This window comes from Heterodontus francisci, unplaced genomic scaffold (assembly GCF_036365525.1).
Source record: "Heterodontus francisci isolate sHetFra1 unplaced genomic scaffold, sHetFra1.hap1 HAP1_SCAFFOLD_43, whole genome shotgun sequence".
Lineage (NCBI taxonomy): Eukaryota > Metazoa > Chordata > Chondrichthyes > Heterodontiformes > Heterodontidae > Heterodontus > Heterodontus francisci.
In genome coordinates, this window is record NW_027141852.1 from 3,153,195 (window position 1) to 3,176,110 (window position 22,916).

At 44.3% G+C, this 22,916-nt stretch overlaps 1 non-coding gene across 1 annotated transcript; it reads right to left on the reverse strand.

Annotated features, from left to right (window-relative positions):
- Positions 1-1,095: 1,095 nt before the first annotated feature.
- trnas-gcu (transfer RNA serine (anticodon GCU)) lies at positions 1,096-1,177 on the reverse strand. The gene has a single exon. It is a non-coding gene; the product is annotated as a tRNA-Ser (tRNA).
- Between the last annotated feature and the right edge of the window lie 21,739 nt (positions 1,178-22,916).

A 22,916-nucleotide genomic window follows, 5' to 3' on the forward strand; every position in this document is an offset into this window, starting at 1 on the left:
CACTCAACAACACTCAAGAAGCTCAACACCATCCAGGACAAAGCAGCGCACTTGATCGGCACCTCACCCGCCACCTTAAACATTCAATCCCTCCACAACCAGTAAACAGTGGCTGCAGTGTGTACCATCTCCATATGCACTGCAGCAACTCGCCAAGTATCCTTCAACAGCACCTTCCAAACTCGTGACCACTACCACCTCGAAGGACAAGGGCAGCAGATGCATGGGAACTCACTACCTGCAGGTTCCCCTACAAGTCACTCACCATCTTGACTTGGAACGATATCGCCATTTCTTCACTGTTGTTGGGTCACAATCCTGGAACTCCCTCCCCAATAGCACTGTGGGTGTTCCTGCACCATATGGACTGCATCAGTTCAAGAAGGCAGCTCTCCACCACCTTCTCAACGGCAATAGGAATGGGTAATAAATGCTAGCCTTATCAGCGATACTCACACCCAAGAATGAATAAAAACCAAATCACTCTCCACAGATTCCCCACAATCTGGGCTTGGACATATACTTCAGGAGCACAGAGCTTTATATCACGACAACATGAGTTCCAAACTTCAGATTCTGTTCACTTTTCACATTATTTTCTACCAGCTTTTATCAATTCAGTATTCGGGTCTCTGCTCCTCAACCGTTTCTAACATTTCACCTCTTACAAAAAAACACTCTGATCTATCGTAGGTAGTAGATGACCCCTCATTTTAAACTCCATCTGCCAAAGCATTGCTCACTCACTTAATCTATCAAGAAGATTTGAAAATACATTTCTTGCCAAAGGATAATTTTCTGCATCTGCTCCCTCGCCATTTGCTTTTTCCATTTGTCTTTCACTTGGTGCAAATCCAGAGAAAGTAATGATGGAAGGAAGGAGGGGAGGAAAAATCCTGCTCCGTTTCGTGATCCCTATTTGATCTTCATTCCAGTGCAGTTTGGGTGAAGAATTCCAATTGTCTGTCTCAATTTTAATAAAGTATAACAAATTCTGGAATCACTGTCTGGACATTGACAAGAACAGGTTTCGAGGCTGACTTGACACATAAGCTCACCCAACATAAGTAATACACGAAACAGCTCATAAACTAGCGACAAGGCTGAGATTCGAACCCACGTGTGCAAAGCACAATGGATTAGCAGTCCATCGCCTTAACCTCTCGGCCACCTTGTCAGTTGCAGAAACACAGCTGTCACCTTCAGCACAGCTTCTGGCTGTGCAGCCAGCTGTGGAATGATGGAAATATATCTTCTGTCAGTAAATGAAGTTGTGTATGGAGCAGTGTGAAACATTTCCAGACCATGTCCAACACGTTTCTACTCAGTGTGAAAACCCACCACGGAAAGACTGGAACATACAATCATTTCATCACATCATGATTAACATCACTCAGACACCTGAACCATTCGGTCACTGATGAAGTCATGATGACCGAATTTCTCATGAAATGAAAACTGAACGAACTGACTGGAAGAATTGCTTTAACCCCACATGATCAGCGAGCCACAGCATCAGGCCGACTTGTCGGGTGGTGTAAACAGATATCACTGCTTCTGATCTTCACCAGAACAGAGAGTGAGATGTAACATTGATCATCAAACAGACTGTGAGAGAATACAACAGAATAAAACACATGGAGAGACACTGTGGAATAACAAATAGATTTGATTGGAATGTTGAAATTTTGATTGGAATGGATAAAACACCAGAAACAGCAGATTAAATTGGGATTCTCATCATTATATTGATCTGGACAGAAAAGAGAAACTGATGGAAAGAGGAGAAGAAGGAAGAAAAGAAAGGATGGAACTGTTCAATCTTTTCAGTTTTTTCACTCGCCCATCAAAGCTGATGAAAAAAAGTTGCAAATAACAGAGAATTTCACCAAAAAGGGAGATTAAATGTTGCTGAAACCTTGGATCGAAGGATGCCCCAAAACATCACCTGTTTAACTGTCTCCTCACTAGGGGATTTCAATCAGTGAGCAATATTATTCTCTACTTTTTTTGTTAATTGGTCCCAGAACTGTCACTTGGAATTAATATCTGTGTTCCGACTCCTGAATAATAAAATTGTGAGTTTCTCGATATTTTCTGGACACAGTTCCTGCTGAAAGAACTAAGAACTCTTTTCTAATTTGCACAATACTCTATACACACTCATCAAGCCTGCTAAGCTAGCATCCTTGGTGCTGCTCTCTCTTCTCCAAAACTTCATCTCATGTGACTGTTCTATCATCACTCTGACAGTGGGAGGGGTTGATCCCACTATCTTCAGCATTAACCCTTTACATCCTTATACCACACTGTCTGTCCAAAAAAAATGGGTGGAGGGAACTTCCTTCATTTATCAAAACACCAACAGCAGCAGAGTGGCGCAATGGTTAGCACCGCAGCACCGCAGCCTCACAGCTCCAGCGACCAGGATTCAGTTCTGGGTACTGCCTGTGTGGAGTTTGCAAGTTCTCCCTATGTCTGTGTGGGTTTCCGCCGGGTGCTCTGGTTTCCTCCCACCTCCAAAAGACTTGCAGGTTGATAGGTAAATTGGCCATTGTAAATTGTCCCTAGTGTAGGTACGTGGTAGGAGAATGGTGGGGATGTGGTAGAGAATATGGGATTAATGTAGGATTAGTATAAATGGGTGGTTGCTGGTTGGCACAGACTCGGTGGGCCGAAGGGGCTATATCTCTAAATAAGAAAAGTAAAATAAAAGCTACCAGTCGTAAATCAACTCAAACCCATTAGAGAGATAGAGGGAGACTGTCAGAGAACTTCCTGCATCCAGTCCTGACCCTGTCACACTCAGCAGCTTCTCACCCAGACCCCACTCTCATCAACACTGAACATTGTTACCGAGACCCTTCAAATACTGTTTATAAAAGGGAGAAAAATTCAAACTTTATCACAGCTAGATTGAATAGAACAAAGTTTAATATCTTCTCGTCGTCACTCGGTAACCACATGAGACAGTCCTGAAATCAGTAGCATAAATTATCAGCTGGAAGAATGTTTGTCATTGGGTTGAATCATTTCTGTGTGAGGAATGTTCCAGCATCATAAACCAGGGGAACGTATTGACTGAGCTGTGTCTTCATCTCTTCTGGACAGTTCACCCTTCATTCTGCTCTGATTCACTTTCCCAAAGCGGAACTACAGATTCTCAAATCCGGAGACTGGGATTTCTTATTTTGTTCCTTTTGATTTTTCTTGCTCCTGAATGATAATATATTCCAACCTCGGATCAACCTTGCCCTGTCTCCCAGTCTTGGTTAAAAGCGACAAATAACGGCAACAACATTCTGAAACAAACAACACGGTCACATTCTGCTTCAGTGAGATTAATGCTGAGGCCGTTTCTGTGTCGAATGCGATTGTGAACAAATTCCTCTCAAGGAAATTGTGAGTGATCAAGTATTTGCAATGAATTTCTGTGCAAGAAGGGACAGTTTCAACCAGCCATTCCCAAATCACTTCCTTCACAAAGACAAAGACTGTGCTGTCTTAACGTGTGAATCAACTTCACAAACAAATTTGAACTCGAAGTTCAGGAGAAGACAGAGATGTGAATGATTGACAGTGTAATCTTTAAATCATAATTTTCCGTTTCTTCGTTGACGTGAGGCTCAACCCTAAGCCACTAGAGATCGCGGAAAGCTGCAAACTTGGATCCAGAAATCAGAAAAGTAGTGAAACAGTTGGTGAGTACATTGTGACACTGAAGAATTTATCACCACATTGCAACATTGGCACATTCTTAGACCGTACATTATGAGACAGATTTCTGCTTATATTGGTGGATGAGGAAAGATACTAAACACACAAAATCCCAATTTGAGCTAGTGTGTAAGATTGCTCTTTCCACGGAGATAGCATCAAAGAATGCTCGTGAATTTCATCCTATGCCAGTGACAGTAACACTCTTCAGAGGAACTTAAACACACTGGTAAAATGGGCTTTCACACAACAGATAAAATTTTACACAGAGACTTGTGAAGTGATACAGTTTGGGAGGAAGAATGAGACAATGTACACCAATCTTTTTTGATCAAGGTTTGAAAAGGTTGCTAAGAGCAAACAGGACACTTGGCTTTATTAATAGAGGCATAGAGTAAAAGCAAATAAGTTATGCTAAACCTTTATAAAACACTGGGGCTGAATGACCTACTCCTGTACCTCCACGGAAAGCTTCCACTCCAGGCTCGGACACCCTCTTCAGGATCACTCTCGATACGTCCCGCCACACCACACACGGATATCTCCCTCAGGATCAGATCACAGCTCTACAGTCCTGCCACATCCAGTCGTGAATGGTGGTGGATAATTAAATAACTAACAAGATGAGGAGGCTCCAAAAACATTCACATCCTCAATGATGGTGGTGCTGAGCACGTCAGTGCAAAAGATGAAGCTGAAGCATTTGCAACCATCTTCAGTCAGAAATATTAAGTGGATTTGATCTGTGCTAATTTCAGCTCCTCATGCTCGCTGGTGCCTTGGTTCTCTGGTGCTAATTTCAGAGTAAATCATGCAGCTTGACAATTGGAGCCAAAGAAAAATACACAGGAGAGTTTGAAAGTGCCAAAACCTGGTATTGAACCAAGAACTGTTTAACTGTTAGTACAGCACGAACTCAACAAAGCTATTTCAACAACACACTAAAGCCACCATTCTGTCACTGCTTTGGAAGACAATATTTACATTAAAGTGTTTGTAAAACGTTACAGAACACAACATGTGAGTAACATTCCCCATTGTTTTCTCAGTACTGAGGGATTGTGAAGTGGGACACAGCCAGAAGTCCCACTGTGCCACACTGACCCTGAGCTGTGAGTGAAATGAGATAAAGTTCAATCTTTAGCAGAGAGATTCTGGAGAGAGGTAAGAGTCCTGAATCAAGGAAATACTTTCTGACACAATAAAAGCAAAATACTGCAGATGCTGGAAATCTGAAATAAAAACAAAAAGTGCTGGAAATACTCAATAGCTCTGGCAGCATCTGTGGTGAGAGAAACAGAGTTAACGTTTCTGGTCTGTGACCTTTCATCAGAACTGACACAGGTTAGAAAAGAATTAGGTTTTAAACAAGTGACGGGGAGGGGCATGTGGGAGAGAACAAAGGGGAAGGTGTTTGATAGTGCAGAGGGAAGGAGAGATTAAATAACAAAGCTGTCCTGGGACAAAGGCAAAGAGTGTGTTAATGCTTGTGGTTGCCTGACACCAGTCATGCTCTGATGTTATTGAACACAATGTTCAATTCACAAGGCTGTAGACTGCCGAATCAAAAGGTCAGGTGCTGCTCCTCGAGCTTGGGTTGATTTTCACTGGAACACTGGAACAGGCCAAAGACAGAAATGTTGACATGAGAGCAGGGGAGAGTGTTGAAATGGCAAGCAACCCGAAGCTCAGGATCATGCTTTCGGCCTGAGCAGAGGTGTTCCATCTAATCTCCGTTTGGTCTCCCCAGTTTAGAGGAGCCCGCATTGTGAGCATTGAATACAGTATACATAATTGAAAGAAGTACAAGTAAATCGCTGCTTCACCTGAAAGGAGTGTTTGGGGCTTTAGATAATGAGCAGAGAGGAGGGAAAAGGGCAGGTATTATATCTCCTGCGATTGCATGGGAAGGTGCCTTGGGAAGGGGACGAGGTATTGGGGGTAATGGAGGAGTGGACCAGGATGTCGAGGAGGGAACAATCCCTTCGGAATGCTGACAGGGGAGGGGAGGATGCGTTTGGTGGTGGCATCACGCTGGAGGTGGCGGAAATGGTGGAGGATGATCCTTTAGATGTGGAGGCAGGTGGGGTGGAAAGTGAGGACAAAGGGAACCCTGTCGCAGATCTGGGAGGGAGGGGAAGGGGGAAGGCAGAGGTTGAGAGTCCTGTCAACTACACTGGGAGGGGGCGGGATGGGAGTAGTTGAAATCTGGTGATGTTGTTGAATTTAATTTCAACCACTCCTTGAATTCTCTGCTGATGAAGACTGAAAAAGGGAAGAACAACCACACAACAAGGGTCTCAAATCCAAGACCCTGAGATTAAAAGTCCCATGCTCTACCAACTGAGTTAACAAGGCCTGATACAGTACTTCTACTCTGTCTGTTATTGGACAGATGCAGCTTTTGGCTCCACCCCAAGGGCGGGAATTTGTTCCACCAACTATGAAGCAGCTTCCTATCAATTCCTCATATTATCAGTAAATCCACTTCCAGAAGCCCCAAAGTGTGATATATTCCTCTCACTCATCAATAATAAAACTGAAATATTTTTACCTTCCAAATTCTGCCATCCATTTTGTCAGTATTTATTTCTCTCTCCTTTTTATTTAGTTCATGCATTTCTTCAGAATTTTTTTTTCAATTATATCTGAGGGAAGAAATGAACAGATCTGGCAGCTCTAAACTGGACATCCATGAGGCACTGTGGGTCATCAGCAGCAGCAGAATTGTATTTAAACACAATATGTTACCTCATGGCCTGGCATATCCCTCACTCTACCATTACCATCAAGCCAAGGGAGCAATAGTGGTTCAATGAAGTGTGGAGGAGGGCATGTCAGGAACAGCACCAAGCAGACCTAAAAATGAGTGAAGCGACAACACAGGATTACTTGCATGTCATATAGCGGAAGCAGCATGCAATAGACTGAGCTGAGTGATCTCACAACCAACAGATCAGATCAAAGCTCTGCAGTCCTGCCACATCCAGTCCTGAATGGTGGTGGATAATTAAACAATTAACAGGAGGACGAGGCTCCACAAATATCCCCATCCTTAATGATAAGGGAGACCAGTATATCAGTGTAAAATACAAGGTTGAATCATTTGCAACCATCTTCAGCCAGAAGTGCCAAGTAGATGATCAATCTCGGCCTCCTCCTGAGGTCCCCAGCATCGCAGGTGCCAATCTTCAGCTAAATCCACTTCACTCCACATGATATCAAGAAATGGCTGAAGGCTCTGGATACTGACAACATCCTGGCTGCAGTGCTGAAGACTTGTGCTCCAGAACTAGCCACACCGACCGCCAAGCTACAACACTGGCATCTACCCAGCAATGTGGAAAATTGCCCAGGTATGTTCTGTATACAAAAGGCAGGACAAATCCAACCCGGTCAATTCCTGCCCGATCAGCCTCCTCTTGATCATCAGTAATGTGATGGAAGGTGTCGTTGACAGTGCTATCAAGCAGCACTTACACAGCCATAACCTAGTCACCAATGCTCATTTTGGGTTCCGCCAGGGCCACTTAGTTCCTGACCTCATTATGGCCTTGGCCCAAATATGGACAGAAGAGTTGAATTCAGGAGGTGAGGTGAGGTGACAGTGACTGCTCTTGCCAAGGGCATCAAGGAGCCCTTACAAAATTGAAGTCAATGGCAATCAAGGAGAAAAATCTCCACTGGTTGGAGTCATACCTTGCGCAAAGGAATATGGTGCTGGTTGTTGGTGGCCAATCATCTCAGTACCAGACATCGCTCAGGAGTTCCTCAGGGTAGTGTCCTCGGCCCCAACCGTCTTCAGTTGCTTCATCAAAGAACAAACAAAGAACAAAGAAAATTACAGCACAGGAACAGGCCCTTCGGCCCTCCAAGCCTGCGCCGATCCAGATCCTCTATCTAAACATGTCGCCTATTTTCTAAGGGTCTGTATCTCTTTTCTTCCTGCCCATTCATGTATCTGTCTAGAATCAATAAACTTCCTTCCATCATAAGATCAGAAGTGGAAATGTTCACTGATGATTGCAAAATGTTCAGTTGCATTAGTAACTCCTCAGATACTGAAGCAGTCCGTGTCCACATGTAGAGAGACCTGGGCAAGATTGGGCTTGGACTGATAAGTGGCAAGTAACATGCACGCCACAAAAATGCCAGGCAATGACCACTTCCAACAAGAGTGAATCTAACCATCTCCTCTTGACAGTCAATGACATTACCATTGCTGAATCCTTCACAATCAACATCCGGGGGGTTTCCAATGAGCAGAAACTGAATAGGATCAGTCATATAAATACCGTAGCTACAAGAGCAGGTCAGAGGCTGGGAATTCTGCTGCAAGTAACTCACCTCCTGTCCACCATCTGCAAGGCACAAGTCAGCAGTGTGATGTAATACTCCCCACTTGCCTGGATGAGTGGAGCTCCAACAACACCAAAGAAACTCAACACCATCCAGGACAAAGCAGATCACTTGATCAGCACTCCATCCACTACTTTAAATATTCACTTCCTGCACCACCAGTGAACAGTGGCAGCAGTGTGTACCATCTACAAGATGCACTACAGCAACTCACCAAGCCTCCTTCGACAGCACCTTCCAAACCCCCAACCTCGACCACCTAGAAGGACATTGGATGAATGGGAACACCACCATCTGCAAGCTCCCCTCCAAGTTACACGCTGTCCTGACTGGGAACTATATCACCATTCCTTCACTGTCACGGGATCAAAATCTTGGAACTCCCTTCCTAACAGCACTGTGGGTTTACGTACAACACATGGACTGCAGCAGCTCCAAAAAGGCAGCTCACCACCACCTTCTCAAGGGCAATTAAGGATGGACAATAAAGGCTGCGTTTGCTGACAACGCAACCACTAGGTGGCACAACTCGCTTTCTCCCCCTGCTTTGCACCGGCCGCTTCCACCCTCCATAGTCGCTCGCTCCAGACCTCGCTGCTCCCCCCCCCCTACTTCCCTGGCCGATTGTCTCCCGATCATGTCACCCCATTCTCCAGTCGTTCGCTCACTCCCCACCCCCCTCCCCTCCAGCCACTAGCTCTAGGCTGCGCTGCTTCCCTTCTGTCGGCCACTTGCTCCCACGTTTGTCCAGTCTCCACGCGCCGCCCGAAGAAGCAAGGTGGGCTGCAAAGTGTGACGTAGGAGTGAGTAGTGAGTGGCCTAGAGGAGGGAAGTGGCATGGCCTAGAGCTGGCGGCTGGAGCGTGGGTTGGGGGGCAGAGAGCAAGCGGCCATAGAGCTGGATGACGCGAGTGGGGAACAATTGTCCAGGGGAGCATCGAGGTGTACAGCGAGCGGCTGAGGGGAGGAAGCGTCGAGGCCTGGAGCGAGTTGCCGACGGGGGAGAGCTCCAGCCTCAAAGTCTCCTATTCAGCCGCTTCCTCCAGCTGAGTGAGGGGCTGGATACCTGATGACGCTTTAGCGCACATGTGCGAAGATGGACCAAGCGCGGATCTGCGATGATGTTGGCGCTGCGCAATGACATCATCCTCCACATGTGCCACTTAATCCTGGCAAGATGTAGCTGTGCCTATGCACAGCTTGGCACAGCCCGATGATGTCAGCGGGCCGCTCCGTTGATAGGAATCACATTGTGTCAGCAGTGCCCACATCCCATGAAAGAATAAAAAAGAGATTTACCACAATGGTAGCAGGGTGAGGGATTTCAGTTATGTGGAGAGATTGGAGAAGCTGGGGTTGTTCTCCTTGCAGCAGAGAAAATTCAGAAAAGATTTGACACATTTGTTCAAAGTCATGAAGTTCTTCAATAGTTTAAATCAGGAGAAACTGTTTCCAGTAGTAAAAGGGTCAGTAAGCAGAGGACACAGATATCAGGTGATTGGCAGAAGAACCAGAGGTGACATGAAGAACCATTGTTTACACAGCAATGTGTTGTGATAAAGAAAGAAAAGACTTGCATTTATATAGCACCTTTCAAGACCACTGGACATATCAAAGCACTTTGTAGACAATGAAATACTTTTGAAGTGTTATCACTGTTTTAATGTCAGAAATGCAGCAGCTAATACCCACAAACCGCAATGTGATAATGACCAACTGATCTGATTGAGGGGCAAATATTGATCACAACACCAGGGAGAATTGCTCTTCACTTGTTTGAAATTGCAGCATGGGATCTTTTACATTCACCCAAACATGCAGACCAGGTCTTGGTTTAACATCACACCTGAAAGGCAGCACCTTCAACACACTCAGTGCTGCACTGGAGTGTCAGCTGTGAAATCTGAACCCAGAAGCTTGTGATTTCGAGGTGAGTGTGACCAACTGAGCCACAGCTTTTACCTGAGTCTCAATCCTTCTACCAACAATTTCTATCTGGTCTGTCACGACCCCTCATGATTGTGAACACCTCTATCATATCTCCTCTCTGAAGAGAACAACCCCAGCTTCTCCAATCTATCCACATAACTGAAATCCTAACCACATGTTTCAGAAATCGATTTTTCCTCAAGTTCCTTCTGGTTTTGTGAGTCACCTTAAATCTATAACCTTCGGTTGTTGACCTTTCAGCAGTTAGAAACAGTTCCTCAGTATTTACTCTACCTCAAACCTTCAAGGAAGCTCTGCAAAGTAACTGAAAATCAAGTTGTCAGAAGTGGGATTTAAACACATGCCTCCAGTGAAAGCTGCAACCTAAACAGAGAAGCTGAAACCGCTCAGTCACCTCAACTGTTCAGACCTTTTTGACCTCGTCCGCACTTCTGTACTTTGAAAGGTTCACTCAGTTCAGGAACTTATTCAATGTTGCTGGAATGCTCAGTGACTGGGATATTAACTCCCCCGGGTTTTCCTGAGCTTGTTCTCGGTGTATGGGGATGTTTATCCTGGGCTGTGGAATCTTGCATCCCTGTAATGGACATTAACCCACTGATTGAATCTGTATTCACTGCTTTCCACTGGTGCTGGGTAATTGCAGAGTGTGGGGCCGGAATGTTGCTGCTTGTCCTGGCCTCACTCACTCTGGGAAAGAGTGAATAATTGATGCATCTGTTTCTGTATCTGAAATGTGGCTTAGATCTACTATTATTAACCGAGGCAGCGCTGCAGAAGGATACGTTAATAATCTCTCACTAATCAACTGCAAATAGTCAGAATGTGTAACTTTGAGCAGCGCTTTCTGCACCGTCAGGGCTGGAAAGTTGAGGGAGGGAGAGACACTGTCAGTATCTGAGTGTATACAGCACTGTACAGAGAAAGAGCCAATATACCGGGGCTGAGACACAGTGCATCTTTTCACATTTAATCACAATAATATCCACAGTCAGGAGCTCAAAATGATGAAAAACCGAATAGCAAGAGCAAAATTAAGAAATGTAAGTAATTATAGATTAGCTGATCAGCTTTCACTGTGTTACCTGGTAGTCTACTGTTTTATATTCAATGCTGTCTCCACTGTGGCCAGGGAATGATTTCTTCTCAAAGGCTGAACATTAACAAAACTGCTTGTAATTTAAAATCTTTTAAAAGTAATTCCATGGAGCGAATGGGGCAAAGTCAAATAACTGCACCAATTATAGGAGAGCTGGTTGGTGATGACGTGGATGTGTCTGCAGTGTGCAGGACCAGACTGTTTCTATAGATTCACAATGAATGTTCTACCCTTTATTTATAACAGTAAAACTGATAGTGGACAATGGCTATTCTGGTTGCAGCAACCTGAAGCTTTAACTCATTAACACCCTACTTTAGGGTAATTTAGAAAGCACAACATGCAGCTCTGTCAGTTAGTATGTTTGTTTGTTAACCCACAATTTGATGGTTCAAGCACATAAATGGATGAGGCTTCATTAACTTAAACTCTTCTACATCTGCTATATTACTCTTGCTGTTGATTTTTCAAAGATAAGGTTCATCAAGTCTTTCTTTATGAAATCCATGCTGACTGTGTTTTATTATTTTTCATTTCCATCTGTATTTTCTACTTTGGAGGATTACAGGATATTATCATTTTTTTAATTCATTCATGGGAGGTGGGTGTCGCTGGCTAGGCCAGCATTTATTATCCATCCCTAATTGCCTTGAGAAGGTGGTGCTGAGCTGCCTTCTTGAACCACTGCAGTCCATGTGCTGCTGTTATGAAGAGAGTTCCAGGATTTTGACCCAGCAACAGTGAAGGAACGGTGATACAGTTACAATTCAGGATGGTGTGTGGCTTGGAGGGGAACTTGCAGGTTGTGGTGTTCCCATGCATCTGCTGCCCTTGTCCTTCTAGGTGATAAAGGTCGCGGGTTTGGAAGGTGCTGTCTCAGGAGCCTTGGCACATTGCTGCAGTGCATCTTGTGGATGGTACACACTGCTGCCACTGTGTGCCAGTGATGGAGGGCATGAATGTTGTAAATGGGGTGCCAATCAAGCGGGCTGCTTTGTCCTGTTGAGTTTCTTGAGTATTGTTGGAGCTGCACCCAGCCAGACAAGTGGAGAGTATTCCATCATACCCCTGACTAATGTCCAGGCTTTGGGGAGTCAGGACGTGAGTTACTTGCCGCAGGATTCCTAGTCTCTGACCTGCTCTTGTAGCCATAATATTTATATGGCTACTGCAGTTCAGTTTCTGCTCAATGGTAACCCCCAGGTTGTTGAGAGTGGGGGATTCAGCGATGGTAATGCCATTGAATGTCAAAGGGAGATGGTTAGATTCTCTCTTGTTTGGGATGGTCATTGTCTGGCAGTTGTGTGGTGAGAATCTTATCCATCTTTATTGTAGGGTACTCTATTGTACTGTTGAGTGACTACACTTTAAAAGTCCTTCCTTCATTGGCTGTAAAAGGCTTTGCAATGTCCTGTGGTCGTGAAATGCAAGTCTTGCTTTTTCCCTTGTTATCAGTGTCATTGTGATCAAAAGATAGGATTCATGATCACAAAGTTTAAATCAATTTTGATTAAAATAATGTAAAAGCATCTATATTTTTGCACTGTACTTAATAATCTCCATCTTCCTATCCTAACCAAGTACAATGTCTTTGACCCTGAAATTGATTCCACAATCGCAGTCCCTCAGACAATTTCAGCTCTTTTCTGATGAAAGGTCACAGATCTGAAAAGTTAACTCTGTCTCTCTCTCCACAGATGCTGCCAGACCTGCTGAGTATTTCCAGCATTTTCTGTTTTTATTTCAGATTTCCAGTATCAGCAGTATTTTGCTTCTGTGTTACTTTGAAAGTTAAAACTGACCCACCTGTCTACAATTCACACTGGGGTCTCCCATGAAATGATTCTGTATAATGTTGATGTAATGAATACAGACTCCGAGCACAGAGCTTCCTGTGGGGAATTGGGGATATGAAAACCAGCAGACTCTGCAGGAATTTCCACTGGGAGCACAAATTCACAAAATCTACCTTTTACATATCGATTCATTTTGATTGTCCTTCTGGAAAATTATTTTGAAGCAATTTAAACATCAACCCACAGCTCCATGACTGGGTCAATTATGAGGTCATCCTCTGACAGGTCATGTGACAGCTGGAGCCACAAGACATCAGAACCAGATTTGTGACTGGATTAAAACCCGGAATCCTGTCCCAATGGCTTTTCAAATAAAGCTGTTGCTGTTTGAAAACACAGCAGTTAAACTTTCTGCCTGACCATGAGGGGAGCGAGGGAGAAATTTACAAAACTAAATCCTTTTACAAAATAGTTCAAAAACCATTCACTGAAAAATCATGTGAGGATTCATCTGCAGTAGAGAAACAAGCAGAATACAGAAAGTACAGAGGAGAGCTGAAAAAGGAAATGAGATCAGCAAGAGAATGTATGAGAAACGATTAGCAGGTCACATAACTGGGAACACTGAAGTCTTTTACCAACATATGGACAGTCAATGAAAGGGTGGGTCAATAAGGAGATCCTGTGGAGGCAGAGGGTGTGGCTGAGGTAATAATTAAGTACATTTCATCTGTCATCACAAAACAAACAATTGTGCTGCAAATGTCACAGTAAAGGAGGAGGAAGTGGAGAATTTGGAGGGAATGAAAATAGTTAAAGAGGAGACAATTACAAGGTTTGCAGTGCTCACAGTAGAAAAGTCACCCGGTCTGGATGGGCTGCATGCTGGGTTGCTGAGGGAAGTCAGGGTGGAAATAGCAGAGACTCGAACCACAATCTTTCAATCCTCCTTGAATATGGGAATGATGCCAGAGGACTGGAGGATGGAGGTAAGCTTGGGTAGTTCGATCTCAGTTTAACTTGACCATTTTTATCATGTATCCATTGTCATAACTAACAACGTTAAGAAAGCCATTTTATAATGAACACATGACCAAAGGAACCATTTTGTGTTCAGTACTAACGTTTATATCCTGTATAATTAATGAGTAGCTACCCATCCTGAAACAGATGATTGTAAAAGTAATGAATCTTGATTGAGTTATAATTAATGAATCAATAAACATTTTAGAGAGAATGGGTTTTCATTTAAAGTTAGTTCAATCTAATTACTGTGAGTTTCTGTGTCTGTGTGGGAAAGGACAGTTTCAGCTAAATGTATTCAAACAATGGACCTTTCTCGGACCCCTGATAAAACCCATGGTGTGGTACATCGTGACCTTCAAGAGTCTAGATTTAATGGACAGGAAACTTGTTTCAGATCAGATTGGGAGACAGTGTGAAACCACTCCATTGTACTCATGTCTGAGATTCTGAGGACAGGTGACTGTTAGTGGAAGACATTATTAAGAACCAATTAAATGTACCTAGCAACAGTTAGGACCAATTATTATTTTACATGGTGGTGTGATGGCCATCCAGGGGTTAAAAGTAGGGATCTTGTAAGGTTTCAGTGTGCAGGAACACTAGAAGGTCTCAGGGGTAAAGACTCAGATCATCAACCAAGTTCTCCATCTGACGAGGGATCTCGACTGGACAAAGAGGACCGTGACACTCTGAGACCAAGCTCGACCAGTCCCCAGAGCTGTAAAGTTATATTCCCCAAGTTTGTTAAGTATAATTTTACTTTCAATTATTAAGTACTATTTTACTCTCAATAAAAGTTCTGGACTTATTAATCAAGTATCCTGTTGCTTTAATTGGTTAAAGTCATGCCCAAAGTGATTGTCTGCAATAGACTTTGCAGAATTAAAAGATAAGTCTGCAAGGGTTGTGAATATTACAGCCCTGTTTAAAAAGAGAGATAAACCCAGGAACTACAGACCAATTAGTCTAATGTCGGTGGTGGGGAATCTTTTAGAGACAATTATCCAGGAGGAAATTAACTGTCACTTGGTAGAACATGGGCTGATAAATGACAGCCAGTACAGATTGGTTAACAGAAGATTGTGTCTGAAATAATTAATGAATTAATTTCTTTGATGAAGTTTCAGAGAGAGTTGACGAGGGTGGTGAGGTTAATGGTACGTGTCTGGACGTCAAAATTGTGTTTGAAAAGGTACAATAAACTAGACTTGGGGCAGCACAATGGCACAGTGGTTGGCACTGCAACCTCACAGCTCTCGCACCCCAGGTTCAGTTCTGGGTACTGCCTGTGCAGAGTTTGCAAGTTCTCCCTGTGACTGTGTGTGTTTCTGCTGGGTGCTCCGGTTTCCTCCCACAAGCAAAGACTGCAGGTTGATAGGCAAATTGGCTGTTGTAAATTGCTCCTCGTGTAGGTAAGAGAATGGTGGGGATGTGGTAGGGAATATGGGATTATGGTGTAGGATTACTATAAATGGGTGGTGGTTGGTCAGCACAGACTCAGTGGGCCGGAGTGCCTGTTTCAGTTTTGCATCTCTCTATGACTTGCTAACAAAATTCAAGCAGATGGGATTAAAGGGGCAGTGGCAGTGTGGATCCAAAATTGGCTGCAGGGTAAAAAGTAGGGTGAATGCTTGTTTTTCAGAATGGAGGGAGTAATACAGCAATGTCCTTGTTGTTGCAATATGTTCAATGTCAAACCCCGAGCTGTCCGAGGGATGGGGCAATTTGTGATGTTCCTGTGGTTGCAATATTTGCAGTGTCTGACCTTGATCTGTCACAGGGACGTGGCATTTATGAGGTCCCTGTGGGGTGCTGTTTGTTTGGTGTATCACACTGACCTCTCCCAGAGAGCGGGAAGGTTGTGATGTCCTTGTGGGTTGCAATCTGTTCAGTGTCTGACTCTGATCTGTACCAGAGATGGGGCAGTGTGTGATATCCTTGTGCATGTCATACAGGCCCACTGGTGTGTGGTTCCATCCTGATGCCAAGAAACAGAGCCCCGTCTCTGGGCAAAAAGTCTCACTTCTCAAGGGGTGTCTGGAGAAGACACAGTGGCGCAGTGGTTAGCACCGCAGCCTCACACCTCTAGTGACCCGCGTTCGATTCTGGGTACTGCCTGTGCAGAGTTTGCAAGTTCTCCCTGTGACTGCGTGGGTTTCTGCCGGGTGCTCTGGTTTCCTCCCAAACCAAAGACTTGCAGGTTGACAGGTAAATTGGCCATTGTAAATTGCCCCTAGTGTAGGTAGGTGGTAGGGGAAGTGAGGGGATGTGGTAGGAATATGGGATTAATGTAGGATTAGTATAAGTGGGTGGTTGATGGTTGGTACAGACTCGGTGGGCTGGAAGGACCTGTTTCAGTACTGTATCTCTAAATAAATAAATAAGAAGGCTGAGGCAGTAAACCTGGACAGTTAATCCGGAGTGGAGTCATGGGGTTGGTTCCCTGTGACTTATCAGGCAGTTTTCCAGCAACTCCTACAACAGAACTGGTAACAAACAGTACTGGTTTTTCCTTTCCTTTGGACAATACGAGCAATGCTGAGAGGGGGTCCTGATGGTCAGGGTCTCCATACTGTTTGCCCAGGCCTGTGCCCTGGAGAGGACACTCCAGCTTCGTGGTTAAACATGAGCACAACCCGGGAATAAACAGTTACTGATTATAAGCTCTCATTCAATTGGTGTAGAGTATGAGCGCCAGGGGTTACTTCGGACAGTGGGAGAGCTCTTAGTGTCTCATTGGATAGCTACCATTCATTCCAAGCTGGGCAGCCCCCAGTCAGTTAGGTGCTGTGAAGCCACGACCTGCTTGCTTCAATGGGTGCTTGGAGCTTGGAGAGTCATCTCTCAACAGACGCATTGATAATCTATGCACCAAGAAAAACAAACTCAACAAAGAAGACACCAGTCCTTCGCATCACAAGCTGGAATGTGAGGACCATGTGTCCTGGCCTTACCGACAACCTTCTGCAGGTTGATGACACACACAAGACAGCTGTGATCGACAAGGAACTCACAATGCTCAATGTGGACATTGCTGTGCTGCAAGAAACTAGACTCGTTCAAAGTGGATCCCTCAAAGAGAAACACTACACCTTCTTCTGGCAGGGGAAAGCCCAAGAGGCAACTCGTGAGCATGGAGTGGGTTTCACAGTAAAATACACGCCACTTCAAATGAGTGAACCACCCACAGTAGGCTCAGAGAGACTTCTTACTCTTCACTTGTCAACAAGTGTGGGCCCAGTTAATCTCATGTGCATCTATGTCCCGACACTCACCTCCACCCCAGATGTCAAGGATCAATTCTATGTGACACTTGACACTGCCATCAGTAGAATTCCCAGCACTGAGGGACTGTACCTTCTAGGAGACTTCAACACAAGCTTGGGTACTGACTACACAGCTTTGCCAATGTGCATAGAGCACCAGGGGATTGGCAAGATGAATGAAAATGGACAGAGGTTGCTGGAGCTATGCTGTCACCATGGATTCTGTGTGATGAACAGCTACTTCCAGGTCAAGCTGTGCTAGAAGGTGTCCTGGAGACATCCGAGATCATGCCATTGGCACCAGCTAGACCTTATCTTCACCAGACATAACACCCTCAGCAGTGTCCTCATCACTCGCAGCTATCACAGCGCTGACTGTGACACTGATCACTCCCTGGTGTGTAATAAGTTCAGGCTTCAGCCAAGGAAGCTTCATCCATCCATGATAAAAGCTCGTCTTCTGATCAACACTTGCCGAACCACTGATCCAGAAGGGACCCAGGAGTTCCTCAACATCCTCGATCAGGCTCTTTCAGACAACAATGCTCAAGGCCTCAGTGCAGTGTCAAAGTGGAATCATCTGCACACCACCATCTATCACTCTGCACTCACTGTGTATAGGAAAAGAGATGGGAGGAATGCTGACTGGTTTGAGGCTTATTGGACTGAATTGGAGTCAGTTACTGCAACTAAGAGGAGAGCCCTCATGAACTACAAACAAGTCCCCAGCAAACAACATCTAAATGCTCTCAGAGCTGCCAGAAACATGTCTCTGCAGACTGCTCGGCACTGCACCAATCAATACTGGTTAACACTCTGCTGATGTATCCGGGGATGCTATGTTTGAAGGAATTAAGAAAGCAATGGGCCCAGTGGTAACTAAATCAGCACCTTTTGAAGACAAAGAGAGGGGTGATCATCACTGAACCTAACAAGCAGATGGAAAGGTGAGTGGAGCATTATCTTGAACTCTACATAACGGAGAACATTGTCATTGAAGTAGCTCTCAGTGCCATTCCAGACTTCCCTGTCATGGAGGAACTGGACAGTGAGCCCACCATAGCCCAGCTCAACAAGGGCTCAAAACATGCGTGATGCAAACATTGTCACCTTGTACAAAATTAAGGGGGATCGCAGTGACTGCAGCAATTATCGGAGCCAGCTACTCAGTTCCACTCACCTGCTCGATCCCTTTCCTCCTGCAAGTTCCTTTGCTTCAGGTATCCATCCAATTTCTTTTTCAAATCATTGATTGTCTCTACTTCCACCACACTCGTGGGTCAGGACATTACCACTCACAGCATAAAAAAATTCCACCTCACCCAAGGATGGGAAATATTTATATCTTCTATATTTAGCTTATTCCCTATCTCTACGAGAATAGAATGGCAGTCAACATGAAAGGGAACCCAAAAATCTTCGAGCAGTATATAAATAATAAGCAGGTAGTCAGCGGTGAAGTGGGCCCCATTAGGGACAAAGAGGGTAATATATACTTAGAGCTGCAGGGCAATGTTAATCTAGTTAATAAGTACCTTGTATCAATGATCACTAAGGAAGTGGAATTTGACAAAATATCAGGAGAAGTGGAGAGTGTAGAGGCAATGGAGAGGGTACAAATTGAAAGAGGGAGGTACTGAAAAGGCTGGTTATGCTTCAGGAAGATAAATTACCTGGTCCGGATGGCTTTCATCCCAGATTGCGAAAGGAAATGTGGATGCAGATTACAGAAAGGCTTGCTATAATCTTCCAATCTTCCCTGGATACGGGGGAGGTGTCAGAGGATTAAACAGTGGCAAATGTGACACCGTTATTCAAGAAAGGGTGTAAGGACAGTCCGGCTAACTACAGGCCAGTTAGATTAACAGCAGTGGTGGGTAAGGTTTTAGAAAGAACAATCAGGGAAAAAATCAACAGTCACTTGTAGAGGTTTGAGTTAATTAAGGAGAGTGAGCATGGATTTATAAATGGGAGTTCATGCTTGACTAATCTAACTGCATTTTTTGATGAACTAACAGAGAAGGTTTATGAAGGGAATGCAGTGGATGTTGTTTATATGGATTTTAAGAAACGACACATAAAAGGATGATTAACAACATTGAGGTTCATGGAATAGGAGGGTCAGTGTCCAATTAGATAGAAAATTGGCTTAAGGACAGAAAACAGCAAGTCGTAATAAATGATTCATTCTCAGACTGGAAGGTTGTCGACAGTACTGTTCCCCAAGGGTCACGTTTGGAACCATTGCTTTTTACTTGCGACAGATAAATGACTTGGATCTTGGAATATAGAGTAGAATCTCAAAATATGCCGATAACACCAAACTTGGAGAAGTGGCAAGCAGTGAGGATGAAATGAACCACCTGCAACAAGACAGTGATAGGCTAGCAGAATGGGCAGACAGGTGCAGATGGATTTTAATAGTGACTAGTGTGAGGTGATGCATTTTAGCAGAAGGAATAGGGAGAGGCAATATATACTTAATGGCACAGTTCTAAAGAGTGTGCAGGAATAGAGGGACCTGTTCACTGAACAATGAACAACGTGAACAATTACTTCTTGTTGTGTGCTCTCAGATTTGTCACCTTCACTGTACTGGAGTGAGGTGACATCTACTGGCAGGAAGCAAGAACTGCAATCAAGCAGCAGAAATTCCATCGTCTGTCAGGGTGAAAGAAACATTGCAATGTGAGGAAATAGTGAATGGGTTTGATTGGGTTGGTGGAGACATGATTCCACTTGTGGTGGAGTCCAAAGCAACGGCCAGAAATATAAAATTGTCATTATTAAAAGATATGAGGAATTCATGATAAATGTATTTAGGTAGTGAGTGGTTGGAATCTAGAAAAAATGGAAAGTGAGATTGGGTGGACAGAAGCAGTGTGAAAGGATGGCTCAAACAAAAGGTAAACGCTCTGAAAGGTGAACTCTGTTTGTCTCTCCACAGATGCTGCCAGAGTTTCTGAACACTTCCAACACTTTCTGTTTTTATTTCAGAATTTGCAAGATGTTGCTTTGCTCTGAAAAATAAATGGATGGTCGGCTTTGGCTGCCAGTGAAATTCCACAGGAGCTAAAAGGAAGATCTGATATCAGTGGCATGTTGATTTAGGGGTATGATCCTTGCTTAGGGTGAGTGATTAATTAATGTGTGAGAGATCCTGGGTTCAAATCCTGGACAAGTCCTTCTTCTTTGGCATTTTTAGTTTAAGGTCATTGATTGGTTTCAGCCTTGCAGAAGGCGGAAATGATTTCCATATGGAGCCTGCTTGAGGACCAGAGAGCTGGATTCAAAGAGCTTGATTAACTAAATGAACAGATAGCCAAGTGGGAATATTACGTTGTTGCAGTAATTGTGACCTGACTCCAAAAACAACAGGACTGGGTTCTGGACTGGAATGGAATGGAATTCTTCAGTGTTTCTGTTGTTTGGCTTGCATTGACTCATCGATTTTCTTGTTTTTCACTTTGTCGATGCCTTTGAATAATTGTGGATCCTTCTTCAGATTGTCATCTTTCACCAGGTAGTTCTGACCTCTGATGATGATGATCGTAATGAGCTTCAACTCACTGATAGTTTTGGAACTGAACAGATTTCCTTTGCTTGAGTCTACAACATGGAACTCAGTCTGACATGTGGACCCATGGGAGGATTTGAATGCCACCCCTGCGTTGGAGAATACAGTTGCATCCATCCAATAAGAGACCGAGTAGAAGTGACAGTTCAGTCAGTCAAACATTAAACTTTTAATTTCAGGGTGGTGAGTTTGAGTGCCATTTTGTTTTTCCCTTTTTTAAGGCTTCATTCGCAAAGAGTATTATGGGCGGCACAGTGGCGCAGTGGTTAGCACTGCAGCCTCACAGCTCCAGGGACCCGGGTTCGATTCTGGGTACTGCCTGTGCGGAGTTTGCAAGTTCTCCCTGTGTCTGCGTGGGTTTCCTGCGGGTGCTCCGGTTTCCTCCCACATGCCAAAGACTTGCAGGTTGATAGGTTAATTGGCCATTATAAATTGCCCCTAGTATAGGTAGGTGGTAGGGAAAATATATAGGGACAGGTGGGGATGTGGTAGGAATATGGGATGAGTGTAGGATTTAGTATAAGTGGGTGGTTGATGGTCGGCACACACTCGGCGGGCCGAAGGGCCTGTTTCAGTGCTGTTTCACTAAACTAAACTACAAGGAGTGTCTGAAATGAAATTCAGCAAAAGTATGAGAAAGTCTCTCTTTGATTCGGGACTCATCTCTCTGCAGCATCTCGCTGTGAAAGATTGAACTTCATCTCATTTCATTCCCAGCTCGGGGTCAGTGCGGCTCAGTGGGACTTCTGGCTGTCTCCTGCTTCAAAATCCATCAGAGCTGAGAAAGCAATGGGGAATATTATTCACGGCTCTATAACCAGAGGACACCAATTTAAGGTGAATGGCAAAAGAACCAAAGGCAACATGAGGAAAAACTTCTTTTGCACAGCGAGTGGTTAAGATCTGATATGCACTGCTTGAGAGTGTGATGGAGGCTGATTCAACCATGGCTTTCAAAATAGTATAAGATAATTATCTGAAGTGGAAAAATTGCATGTTTTCATGGAATACATGAGTCTGTGGCATGAGCTGAGTTGCTCGTGCAGAGAAGCAGCACAAGCACAATGAGCTGAATGGCTTCCTTTTGTTCTGTAACTATTCTATGATCTATGATTCTTTTCAGAGTGAAATCAACACTCACATGCAAAAAACTGACAGGTACACTGTGAACTTCGCATTACCAGACAAGAAATTGACAGATACAGTGTGAAACCCACAGTCACGTAGCAGCAGTTGGCAGGTAACGTGTAAAAATCTTTCTTTCATATCCCAACTGCAAGGTACAAAGGAAATTATGTTCAAACCCAGGCTCACACTTCAAAGACTGAGAGATACAAAGCAAAACACATACTCACCTACAAGTACAGAGACGAAGATACACTCAGAGGAGGTGCAGATTAAAGACACATGCATGTAACAGAAACTGATAGGGATAGAATCAAACCCTTTCTCACTTCTCAGAAACTGATAGATATAGACAAAAGCTGATGCTCACATACAAGTTGTTGAAAGATATGTGGTGAAACTCACAGAGCAATAGCAGAAACAAACAAGTACTGAATAATACCCACAGTCACAGACGAAAAACTGAAATATACTGAGTTAAACACCACTTTCTCACACCAGAGACTCATGGCTGCAAAGTGAAGCTGACTCTATCCTCCCAGGCACTGACAGGTGCAAAAGAAAACACTCACAACGATTCCAGGTCATGAAATGTACGTAATAAAACCTTTCAGCTGAAAGAATAGCATTAATGACAGGTGTGATACCCAGAATGCTCAGCGGCCTAGAATCCGCCCTATCTGTGACAGGAGCGGGGCGCGCAGGCGCGGGAGGGAGCTTTGTCAGCAACTCGAGCTGCGGGTTCGGTGTTGGAGCGGGATATTCACAAAGTGCGAGAAGACTTTGCGGGCTCACACAGCTGGAGCAGGGCCTCAGGGCCACAATAAGATGGAACAATCCCATCTGTATCCCTGCGGATGGCGGTGGTGAAGCTTTTCCCGGTGAGGCTTCCCGAAACGGCGTCCATAAATGGATAAGAATTGGGGACTGGTCAGGGAGCGTCTCGAAATGAATAAAATTTGGGTACTGGTCAGGGAGCGTCTGTAAATGGATAAGAATTGA